Genomic DNA, 13,430 nt, shown 5'->3' with positions numbered 1-13,430 from the left:
AAAGTCGGTTTGAAATTGTAGATGTTACTAAAACGTTTAAAAAAACATTCCAAAAAGAGGATACATCCATAAAACATGCATGAAGGTGATAAATCATATGATTGTGTTCAATCATATATATGATTTGCCACTGAATTCTTACTTATAATGAGTGTTTGCAATCATATATGATTTGTTGATGTTATAATCTCCAAAATGATTGAATCACATGTGATTACATTTATACATAGAACAAAGACTGAATCACATGTAATCATAATCTATATAAACAATATATTATTTAATTGTCATGACTTGAAATAATCATATATGATTTTCTTATAATACATATATTTGTACATATCGGAAACCAATAACGAGCAGCCATGACCTAAGGAAACGAGTACTAAAAAGTTTACAAAAGCAACAGCCAGAAGAGCAACTCAAAATGGTAACTACTAAATCACTCAATAATCAGTCCCGATTCATATATTTTATGTGTATAATCAAATATAATTTTCTAATTATATCTGTATTTTATTCAGAAAAAAACAAAGAAAAGCCTACACTGGAAAAAACCTACCGAAAGCAAAACTACAAGAAAGTCACCCAACAATATAGTTGAAAAAGGTATATTTCAGTCACAAATGATTATAAAAAGACAAACAAACACTAAGTTATTAATCACGTATGATTGAAGTCTTGTATGTACCAAAACAGATTCAAGAACATGTGATTCTTATCTGTTGTGAACATTCTTTGTACACAAAATATATTTAATCACATGTGATTAAAATTGACTTTGTGATTTTCTGATTATATATATATATATATATATATATATATATATATATATATATATATATATATATATATATATATATTAAAAAATCCAAAACAAAAGGACAAAAATGTAAAAAGGAGAGTGTAAGAGAAGAAATACATAGAAAAACAGAAGAAAATAATGAGAAATGAATAAATTAATTAAATATAATTATACACATAAATATAACACAATCTTTTTTTAATCAAATGTGATTACGATCTTTTATCTATACAAAATATATACAATTACTTGTGCTTAACATCTATCAAATAACAATGTATGTTTTATTATAATAACATTATTTTATATATTTATATGTCTCAGAGAAATCTAAGGGAAAAGGAAAAACAATCATTGAAGAAGAAACAACAGAAAAAAGGTCTAAACAAATACAAGAAAAAGGTACAACTTAATTACATGTGATTATAATCAATTTTAAAAACTTATTACTTAAAATATCAATTCTGATTCATATATTTTATGTGTATAATTAAATATGATTTTCTAATTATTTATGTATTTTTTTTTCCAGAACAAAACAAAGAAAAGCCTACATAGAAAAAACTTACCGAAAGCAAAACAACAAGAAAATCACCAAGAATGATAGTTGAAAAACGTATATTTTAATCACAATTGATTATAAAAAACACTTTGTTATTAATCACATATGATTGATATCTTTATGTACCAAAACATATTCAAGAACATGTGATTATTATCTGTTGTGAACATTATATGTACACAAAAGATATTTAATCACATGTGATTAATATATATATATATATTTTAAAGATGTGAAAAATTTTAACAGTACTTGATTTTGATTGGACCAAATTCACAGGGGTATTTTTGTCTACACAAGCTTTTTTTTAATCGGTTAACGCTGTTCCACTGCATTCGTTCTCCACCGCCCTTCATCCTCCAATAGATACACTACACTGCATCTTCATATACAGTTTAACTAGATGCTTCCCAACCGACCGCCTTAATTGGGCTTTCCAGAGAACACCACCGCTTCGTGCATTCCTCCTGACAACCAACTTAATCATCCAAAAGTCTCAAATGTTTACTAATCGAACACCGCATCATAGATTTGTATATGTTTCGTGCCCTACCCATCGCCGTCGTGCGTCTCGGTTGGAGGAATCGTCTTCTCCATGGTCAGTCGGTCACAACGCACTGTGTGGTCGGCTACATAGGGCGTCCGCTTAGTACTAATTATTCTCCTTATTGTTTGAATTGATTTCTTACACCTACTTCTCACAATCTTCTAAATCGATTGAAACTTATGATTTATCTCCATCATCACCACTGTCTGCTCTATTTCTCGCCATCAAGGTAACGTTCACGTTCTTTCTCTATGTCATCTTCATCTGTTTAACTCGATCGTATGCTTTCTTCTTCAAAGATTTCTATTCAGCAACAACATATTGTAGAGAAAGATGAAGAAATCGTCAATGCAGTCGGCGTGCGGTGGTACGATTCTTGACCTAATGTTGGTTTCCTTTTTCAATTTCAAAGAAGTTTCATTCTCCATTTGCTTTTTTGATGCTCTAAACATAAGCTCTTGTATTATTTTTTTATTATATATATATATATATATATATATATATATATATATATATATATATATATATATATATATATATATATATATATTGTGGTTTTCTGTTCAGCAAGAACCAATTGATTTGTGGTTAAATGGCTTTTTTTTTCTGACACCGAGGGGTAGACTACATACTGGCTAAAGCATTGAAACCTGGAGTGGAAATAGTTTTGTGTTTCTTTGAATCGCAGCAGTGTTGGATCGGCTTAGAATTCATTGGAATATCAATTATATCTTAATGTCGATGGTTTCTGCCATCTCTAATTCTTTGAATTGTGCAGAAAACATCATTTGAAGTGACCTATATTATCAGTCTTTCATTTTCAGTGTATACTTCTTTCTCCATCATAACCTTTGCACAAACTAAGTATTGTTGATTGTTTTTGTATTAATATGGTACCTATTTTTGGTCTACACAGTTGAGTGGTGATATAGTAGGGGAATCTAATTTAGTGGCAGATATACACGAAAGGAAAGCCGAGATGATTGATGAATTTTGTCAGGTATGTCTGTTTTTGGAATGAAAGTATTATTAGCATTACTTCGAAAGCAAACATAAATGCATTCTAAGTTATAGTGTACTTTTTATCCCAACAAAAAATATGTTGACAAGTATCTCACAAATATATGAAGATAAGGACCCTAAGTGATAGAACTGGTTATAGATTTTCAGTTGTTATTGCTACTAATGGTTGTTTTTGGGGTATTTGTTTGGTGATCAACCACACTCCATTGATTCGGTTTGGCAATAGAATGCAAATCAGGGAAAGTCAATAGACATAGGTCAGTTCTTCTATGTGTTTTTGTTGGATTGTTAACGTATCTGAGTAATTGTGTACCCAAAGTAGAAGAAAAAACCCCTACAACTAGCTTCCACTACAACATCTGTAACAAAAACAAGCATTACGTCATTCTTTCTGCACTCGGTAGAAAAGAAACACCTATATACACTTTATGTTCACCAATGTTAATGATTTTTTTTCTGTGATAGATTTGTCCAAATTATGTTTTACGGTTTTACCCTTACTTATTACTTCTTGATGATGTTCTTCCAGAATCCTACTATGTTGGTGACCTCAGTGCACTTCATTCATCGGATGGTTTTTGAACATTTCAACCTCCTAATGCAAGCAAGATATGTATTCTTTCTTCAAACTTTCTTTGGGACAATTTAGGGACTTGAATTCATCAACTTAAGAATATCTTCGCTACATATACATTAACAATTAGTTATCTTTTCATGTGATTATTTTTTGTATTAGATGGAAATATATGATATAGTTCTGAATCTATCGAAGTGGAAAGCACTTTATTTTTAATTTAGTGTCAGTGCTATATGCTGTTTGTTTGTTGCCGATACAAGTTTTAACTTTTTCAAATAGATTCAGAGTTTTTTTAACTACTAGCATCTGGGAATACACAATCAACATTTTTTATCCATATATTTTGATGTGCATGTTATTATTGCTGAAGAAAAAGTGAAAAATTAAAAACTATTAAACATCATACATGTTCTAAAAATGACACTTTTTATAAGTTTGGTAGTAACGATTGATTTACCCTGATTGGTTGGGGTATTCTGACAATGACAAATCCTTAGATCCTTTTGTCGTAAGAAGGTATATCAGTTATATTAGTGTTATATTTAATTCTTTTCATGTGTTGTCTACGTGATTGACAGTCTTTTGATCTGCCGCAGCTTTTCCTGGATTGTGTAAAAAAAAGGACAACAATGAAAAGGATAATAAACGAAGGGAACATTGTTAATTTGTATTATAATGAAAACTATTTTTTATTTGTCTGTTGTTTGTGTGATGTGTGCATGGGCTAACTGATGTTTTCTTCAATCTTTCAACTGAAGTACTAACAAGATGAATATTTGCTTATTTGGGTCTACCAACTAAGGTGTAGTGTAATCACATAAGTGCAATCAATGCTTGATTTGTACAGAACACTAAACAGATAACGCATGAGGAACTGTCATAACCTATCATAGATGACTAAGGACAACACCATGAAAAATTTCCTTTAAGTGGCAAATCCATAGCCCGCAAGGACCAGCTTAACAGATTCTTAAATACACAGGAAATAACATTACAACCGATATCATAAGAACACTTCTGCTCCTTCTGCCCCCCCGCGAAGCGGGGGTTACCAATCTAGTTAAAATTGACATTGTGAACATTATAAGTTATACACATTATTTAAAAACATATTCCTTTAATGACAGGTGTTTAAAATAGGTATTGAAAAATATATATGCTTATTTATTAACTATTTTTTATCTACTTATTATGACTTTATTACTTAATAAAATCTTTTACAGGAGTAGAGAAGAAAAAAGAATAAAAAAAAGCTGAAGATTCAGCTTATGAAACAAAAGAGATTAAAAAAAGAAGAAGAAGACTCTAAATAAGCATTTTGATACAATTAGAAATGGGTATAGCTTTGTTAATACCACTAGTATTATTGGTAATTTGATAAAAAAAAAAGAGGGGATAACCTTCATGTCATGGATCCAGGGATAGCCTAAGATAATATTATTGGTAATTTGATATCTCTGATGATATTCTTGGTTATACCATTTAATCCTACTTGGATTGAGGATTATCGTAGTAACTCAGAATCAGGGATGTTCATCTGGTTGAGTGTTTCTGATAGGATAATGTTGCTGAGATTCCACCATCTATCAAGATCCTTTGAACAAAGTGATTAGACACATATGGTGTTATGACTAGACCATCAAATCCACCAGAGTCAGATCCAAATATGTATGAATTTTTCTTGCAATGAGAAAACCATCAATGTTTTACAAAAACAAAGATAACATCAGCTTAGAAAATAATATAACAAAGTGTGCAAAAATGGTTATGATCACTACTAGAAAAACAACCTTTTACGACGCTCATTGCACGTCGTAAAACGCTCAGACGACGTGCAAATGCGCGTCAAGAAAGGCCATGTCATAAAGAGAGACGACACGCATTTACGACGCGCGGTTATGACACGCAATGCGTATCAAGGAAGGCCCTATCATAAAGGAAGACAACACGCATTTGCGTGTCGTAACCTTACGACGCTCGTGTTTATGACACATAATGCGTATTAAGGAATTTGCGTGTCATAAACTTCAGTGACCATTTACGATATGCATTTACGACGCATCTTTACGATACTCATTTACGCATAATACAAAAATATGTAAACAAATATATACCAAAACAATCAATTTCATCCATTAACATCATGTCAAAAAATTGGAATACATTGATATTAAGGGGATCTAATTGTACATTATTATTAAGAGGTTTTCCCTAACTATATAACCTACTACTACATTGCTATTAAGGGACATCTTCTGCAATGTAATGCTATAAAAACGAAAAAGATATAAACAAAGATGATAAACATCAAATTCCAACTAAGTAGAGTTGCATCTTGCCTTTCATAATTCTTTAAGACTAATGAACCCCTACTCCGATAATTCTTGTGACCTGATCAAATAAAAGTCAAAAAATTAATATGCTAATATAATTATTAGAAGAATAAATATGACTTGCAACTTCACTACTTGAAGATGCATCAACTCATCTAATGTTGAATATTTTTCTACAAGTATCATGTACTTGGGGCATAAAATTATTTAAGTAGTAAAAAGAGTAAATTATGCATTTTTTTCAAATCAAATCAATTAAGTATGGTGCTATTTCTTGCATTTTAACCAAAAAAAGCCTAAATGCATGAACTAGCAAGTTACTTCAACTTATTTGTTGTAAAAGAAACTTAAATTCAAGAAATAACAAAGTAAGTTGTTATTTACTGTATTTGGTCTTGAAAGCAATTAAGTGATAGTGGTAGGGTAAGAATACTTACAGAACTTGCAAAGACATGATGTTAGTTAACTGTATTGGGATTGGAACAGTCAAACTGTAATTGTTGAGCCTGCTATCTTTAGACAAGCAACACAAGAAACTTATAAAGTTGTTTTTTATCAAATGCAAGTCAAAAAGTCAAAGGATTATGTAAGTAAACATAAAGAAATCACGACTATAAGGGTTTATATTAAACCTTTCTACTTTGAAAGTACATTGCTATAATTAGGTGGCCAAAAATAACAATGTACTTTCAAACACAGTCTCATTTAGCTTGAAACAGTTTCAGGTGGGACAAAAAATAACCAAGCAAACCTAAGATGTGATTACTTTCAATAGTCACACACACATACACCCCCATATAGATAACATCAAAATAATAATAATAATAATAATAAATTAATTGAACTCATACAGCATGATCTTGTTCCTACCTTGTTACTTTGAAGCCTGATATTGTTGCCACTGGAAGACGACAATCTTGGGCTTGTGCCATGGTTTTCACCTGGTGCAATTAAAGCAGAAGAGATGGGCAAAACGGTCCAAAACTGAAACTTTATTATTATTATTATTATTATTATTATTATTATTATTATTATTATTAAAAAAACAGGGAGAAAAATGTTATACTTTTGGGTTAACGGATCCTTCCCTAGCCATAGGATTTGTGGTCATAGATTCAAGCCTAGCACCAGCACAAATACCTATTTATATTTTACATAAAATTAATTCAGGAAAATGGTGATTAAATTAATTTTTAGAGAATAAAAAAAAGGTAATTGAAAAAAATGTCCTCAAGATGTGATTTTCTAAAGAAGGATTTCCATTTGCTTTGTGGAGGCTTTATCTCTTGGCTAGAAAGCTCATTTAAACTAGCTTTTAGGGCTTCTGCACTTGCCTTTGCTTCTTCCACTTTCCTTTACCAACTTAATTAGTCTTGCAATTTGAATGTCTGTAGCCATTATGACATCAACTCTTGTTTTTCACTTAATGGGGAAAGAACTTAATTTTATAAGCTATATACATGAGCATTTCTTTTTTACCTCATTGGTGGTAGTATTGCTAAGACAAAGGCTTGCATGATACCTAAAGAAACCAGATAGAAGAAGAGAAACTATTGCCAAGAATACGATTACATGTATCTGAGTGTCGTAAGAGTTCACCAATCACTGTTGAAACAAACAAAAACTTGTCACGTTAACAAATACAACACATTAATATTAAAAAATATATTTTATCTTATAATGTGTAAATCACCACAAACAAATAAAAGATTCCAGAAGTAACCGGAACAACATGTGGAGTTAGACTCCTAAATGATTTTTTTTGGAAGAGTATCCTGAATGAATTTTCAATGCCATAATATGCTGCAATTAGAACACAAATATGGATTGAAAACATAAGATTGAAATATGAGCATGAAATGAATAAACATAGATATATTATATGGAGATAAAAGGCACCTGTTAAAATATATACAACTTCTAGTTCCTTCAATCTTCCAGCAAGAACTAAGCCAATTGCAACTGTTCCATATACACAAAGAAAGAAATGCCTACAAATTGAAAGAAAGAATTTTGCTATTTTAGGTTTAAAAAAAGGCTTCATTCTTATACTTTAATGGCTGTAAGTAAACTAAAAATGAGATTTTAAGTTTTAACTCACCAAAATAGAAACATTACGAAGTACAGTGTGTTTTTCTCCCCTATGCAATTATTCTGAAACAATGAGAAAAAATGATTAATTTATTATTATTTTTGTTCTTTATTGTTTGAAAATACATTTTTTAATTTTTTATCAGATGAAAGTAAAAAAAAGTCAAACCATCCATCCACAGTGATGGTCAAACCCAGCAACACGTTGGTTGTTTCTTTAACCAAAGTATCTTTAAAACAAATTTTAGGGAATCACTAGGATGTTTACTGAGAGGGCGATGTTTTGCCCTGAGTTCGCTTCGAAGCAGGCTCAGATGTCCCGATATCTGAGTATGCGAAAGAGAGATATCAGACAGTTTGTGTCCACGCAGAGGTGTGAGACCTTGTTGGAGTTGCAGGAGGCCGCCAGACGGCGTGAGTTAGAGATTGAGTTGCAGTTGCGTGAGCTGAGGCAAGCTCCGGTTCAGTCTCAGCCGGCGACGAAACGGTCTAAGACTTTTGATTCCAGGATGGGAGATCAGGGCAACCACGTTTGTGGGAAGTGTGGGAGGGGTCACACCAGAGTTTTTCGGTCCGGTGGTGCATGATGCAAGTGCGGAAAGGAGGGGCACTATGCGAGGGATTGTCGGCAGTTAACGTCGGTTCGGGATTTGAGGATTTGTTATCATTGTCATCAGGTTGGGCACTTGAGGGTGAACTGCCTAGAGCTCGTTGCAGGATCGGTGCAGGCTCTAGTACCGGCCACTTTGAGGATCACAGGAGGAGGTCAGGGTGGAGCGGAGCCCCCAAGGGCTCAGGGCCGTGCTTTTCAGCTTTCAGCAGAGGAGGTCAGGGTAGTGCCGGGTGCAACTGTGGGTATGTTTCTTTCTTGATATCTCGTTATCTTGTGATTTTTATGGTGTGTTATTTTATGCCAGTCGTGTTGTTTGGGTTTCGTGTTGGTATTCGTGTTTCCTTGAGGGTTTGGTATGGTTATGGGATAGCGTTTCGGATTTTCGCTGGATATCTTTTGTGAGGGTTATTAGTGAATGCGGCATTGTTTTGAATGTCGAGTAGCATCTGCAGTCTGATGAGTGGATAAGTGAAGATTGGGTTCCTTTCGAGCGGGTTGATCAGTGTGGGAATGTATTTTTGCGAAGGTTGCTAGTGCTAGTGGGAATTAGTTCGCGTGTATATGATGGGTTTTGTGCAAGGTTATTTTGGGAGGTCGGTGATAGCGATCGGTGGTTGATAGTCAGTGCCCTAAGTGGGGGAGAATTGGAAATTCTCCGGATGATCGATAGGCTTGAGAGATTGTTTAGCTTCTTCAGTTTTAGCGTTATTCTTTTAGCTAAGAGTAGGCTAGTAAGGATGAGTAGCAGGCGTGCGGGGCGGGATACAGACCTGTCATTGACTGTGAAGGGCCTGGGATCAGGCTTTGATCGTGTATGTATGACGGAGATAGAGTTCGGAACCCCTGGGGGGCTAGAACAGTATGCATGGGAGGATTTCCCGGAGAGGTAACTCGAAATGTTGAATGCTAATTGAGCGGTCTGGATAGACTGAAGGCCCGAAGGCGTACCAGTCAGACCCAAGGCTCGGAGGACGGTCCAACTAGATTGAAGGCCCTGGAGGGCGGTCCAGGTCTGCTGAAGGTTATGAGACTGGTCCAGTTGGTTGAAGGCCGGGTAAGGTGGTCCAGTCATGCTGAAGACTCTGCATGTATTGTTAGATCGGTGTAGGGAAATGGTTTGAGTATGTCGCGTTATGTTAGCGTTAGAAGGTCTGGCCCTGGATAATGATCATGATAGGAAGTCGAGCGTGGACTTGAGAGTCTTTGCGAGTGGATTTAGAGTATGTATGGTGCATGGGATGGCGGTTATGCCATAAGGAAACGGTGTATTATTGGATGAGCACCGTGGCATTGTGGTAGTGTCAAGACTGCCAAGTGGATCTCCTTGGTAAGGAAAAAGGGAAAGGAATGTAGCTCCGAGAGGGAATGTAAGTCACGAAAGTGAATTAGTAGTGTGGAGATATGATTGGGGGGTGTTCCAATTATGGTTATGGCGTAGTGTGTGTGGAGGTGGTATGGAATCACATCCGGTTTGGATGTCTGCTGAGGTCACGGAAGGAAATTCCGAGGGTTTAAAGGCAAGAGGCTCGTAAGGATGCAGGGATGGAGTTTTGGATTCCCAGCTTGATTTCAGTGAAGGAATTGTGTAGCAGTGGTTCATCCTGAGGGATGTTTTGAGGGTTGTCAGTGGATGGGTTTTTCTAACCTGAGGGTGCCAGAGCTAGTTCAGCACGTGCATGAGATTGCAACAGGAGAACTCATGGGAGTTGCCCTGAAGAACGTGTTTTTCTTTCAGCTTGGAATGGATAGAGTTGGACTCGGATCGGGAATCCGATGGTGCATAGTTATTTATAGCTCACATGGGTCGAGTGATGGTTGTGATTTGGAGCAGTGTCGCATCATGGGTGGTACTCAGTTATTATGTGTGGTTATCAGATGGTAAGGCTGGTGTCCGGCTTGTGACAGTGGTTAGGACACCGCGAGCAAGGAGAAAGTGAGTTTATGGTTTCCATGGTTGTACTTTGAGGAGCCTGGTTGGGTTAATGCCAGGATTTGTAATGCGAGAGAATTTATAGAGTTGAGTTATCGCAGGCTTCGAGGATGAAGCCTAATTTAAGTGGGGGAGAATTGTAACATCCTGGAATATCAAGAGTAGAGTTGAGAGGCTAAAAGTGAAATTGTATAACGGCAACTCGGCGAGTCCATGGATGGACTCGACGAGTAGGTTCGCGACTTTGATCGCGTGTTAAGTGGCCTACTCGGCGAGTCCATGGATGGACTCGACGAGTAGGTTCGCGACTTTGATCGCGTGTTAAGTGGCCTACTCGGCGAGTCCAAAAATGGACCCGACGAGTAGGTGCTGAGTGGAGAAAACCCTAAATCCGGAGGATGAGCCCTATTTAAAGGACATTATACCCTCTCCCCAGCCTCCTTTATCTCCCTTGAAGTCCAGAAACCCTAGATACGTGATTGTGGAGGGTTGGAGTGCATTTGGAGCTTGGGGAAGTGCTTATTGAAGAAATCTTGAAGGAGAAGGGACTTGGATCAAAGGGCTTTGCAAGGATTGGGATTAATCTTCTCCTGGAGCTTCCTTTTGAGGTATTATTTCATTTTTTGAGCTGCTATTATCTAGATTCATCATTTTTGGAGGTGTTAGAGATCATATCTTCTGATGTATTGGAGTTCAGAGGTTGGATCTGAGGTTGCTACCTTAGATCTGGAATGGAGAAGGGGTTTGAATGCATAAAGGTCCCTATCTTTGAGAGATTGATGGAGCTATCTTGTCCCAAACCCAAACCTTAAAGTGAAAATGCCTAGATCTTCTTGGATTCACGTAAAGATTGCCACTTTACGTGATAGATGGCCGTAGGAGGAGTAGATCTATGGTTTGGATCATCTGCATGGCTTGGAAAGCCTCTGTATGGATCCAGACCCGGTGGTACTCGGCGAGTCACATGGGTGGACTCGGCGAGTTGCTTGAAGAAAGTCTGGAACTCGGCGAGTTGGAAGAACAACTTGGCGAGTTGGATGAAGATGGCCTGGAACTCGGCAAGTTGGAAGAACAACTCGACGAGTAGGTTGAAGATAGTAATAGACTCGGCGAGTCTGGTTGTAGGGTCCAAGTTTCTTTTGGGAAGGCTGTGACTCGGTGAGTCAAGGGATGACATGGGGAGTTAAGTCGCGAATTAAAGGAGGTTTTGTGTATGGGGACTCGGCGAGTCATCGGGTTGACTCGGTGAGTAAAGTCATTCAGGGGAAGACTTTGACTTTGACTTTGACCAAGGGTTGACCAGTTAATTTCCAGGGGTAATTTGGTAATTATTGGTATTTATTGGATTCAGTCTTTTGGATATTGACAGTGTTGGAGTTCGAGTCGGAGGTTGCAGCAACGTGATCTTATCCTTTCAGTCAGCAGTTGCGAGGTGAGTTATCCTCACTATATCAACAGGGTCTAAGGCACCAAGGCCGACCCTTTATCGGATTGAGATCCGGGTATCTGTTGTTACGTTATTGCTTTGATATGTTTGCATCTGGATAGTTAGGATGGTATTCGTTAGAGACTTGGTTAAGGTCGGTATCCTGGTATATAGGATGATGTTATGCTAGTGACCGGTTAGGTCAGTATCCTGTTAGAGTATGTTGTGTTATGTGATCTGCTAGATCGGTTTGACTGAATATGAATTGTTATGTGATTGTATGTTTATGTGCACAGGGTTGTTTGGACTGGAGTTGGGTTGAGGCGGGTCCTGCTTCGTGCTGTAGGCCAAGATACCAAGGGCGACCGGTTGTTCCAAAGGCCCAACGAGCGGTCCGGATAGGCTGTAGGCCCCACGAGGGCGGACCAGACGTGCCGAGGCTCGGAGAGTGGACCAAGCCGACTGAAGGCCCGATGCAGACGGACCAGTCATACTGTAGACTCAGAGAGTGGACCAGGTGGGTTGAAGGCTCAGTGCAGGAGGACCAACCACACTGCAGACTCAAGGGACATGACTAGACTCGGAGGGTGGACTAGGTGGACTGAAGGCCCGACACAGCAGACCAGTCTCACAGTAGACCCGATATGCATGGTTGTTCTGCGATTCGTTATGATATAGCATGTTATGTGTATGGTATATGTGGTTGGTATTTTGGGGGTATCTCACTAAGCTTTCGGGCTTACAGTTGTGGTTTAATGTTTTTCAGGTTCTTCAGGACACCGTGGCAAGGCAAAGGCGTGATCGTACCGCTCCTCCTGTTTATGTTTTATGATATGGACCTGGGAATGCTCTGATAATAAATGTATTGAAAACCTTTTTTGTAATAACTTAATGAGTTGGCATGTTTTAGAAAAGTTTAAATTTTGTTGAAATATTGGTCATTACAAGTTGGTATCAGAGCCTTGGTTTGAGTGAATTGGAGGAACACTTGTGTGACTCCAGTCTCAAATCGGGGAGGGTTTTCATAAGCGAATTTAAAATGGTTTTCAAAATAAGTAAAGGAGGACGTGGAGGTACGATCAGCCGGAGCCAGTAAGTAATCCCAAAGTACCATACATGATATTTGTTTTATTGAGCTTTGAAAGAACAACATGCTAGTGTTAGGCTAGGGATCTTCAGGATTTCATGATGTGTTGCCTGATTTATGATGCCTGTTACCCTAGGGTTTCCTTGTGAGAGATTTCTAGTGTTCCTCTAGTAGTGAGGATAGAGCGTTGTTATGTATGTTTTCACTAGGGTGTTGTGGTAGTACTTCATACAAATATGGGTAGGTGTGGAAGGTACTATGGGCCCGTACTACTGAAAGCACAGGACCCATACACGTATCAGGGAAACCATGACCTCTAGTGTTGGGTTGAGAGTTGGTTCCCGGGATAGTGGGAAGTGTCTGAGATTTTGGTGATTTATTTCGGTATGGAGATTTCAAGGCATGCTGGGAGTGGATCCGGGTCAGGATCGGGAGC

At 37.1% G+C, this 13,430-nt stretch overlaps 1 long non-coding RNA gene across 2 annotated transcripts; it reads left to right on the top strand.

Annotated features, from left to right (window-relative positions):
- The first annotated feature begins 1,712 nt into the window (after nucleotides 1-1,712).
- Nucleotides 1,713-3,730, top strand: LOC145045334 (uncharacterized). Of its 2 annotated transcripts, XR_013681805.1 has the most exons (5): nucleotides 1,713-2,143; nucleotides 2,214-2,281; nucleotides 2,538-2,739; nucleotides 2,831-2,914; nucleotides 3,467-3,730. It is a non-coding gene; the product is annotated as an uncharacterized LOC145045334 (long non-coding RNA). The 2 variants fall into 2 exon arrangements; XR_013681804.1 differs by having other exon boundaries at nucleotides 1,713-2,281.
- The last annotated feature ends 9,700 nt before the right edge of the window (nucleotides 3,731-13,430 follow it).

The sequence above is a fragment of the Lactuca saligna genome, chromosome 5, assembly GCF_052625555.1.
Source record: "Lactuca saligna cultivar CGN05327 chromosome 5, ASM5262555v1, whole genome shotgun sequence".
Taxonomy (NCBI): domain Eukaryota; kingdom Viridiplantae; phylum Streptophyta; class Magnoliopsida; order Asterales; family Asteraceae; genus Lactuca; species Lactuca saligna.
Note: the sequence above shows the minus strand (reverse complement) of the source record. Positions and strands in the feature narration are given on the sequence as shown.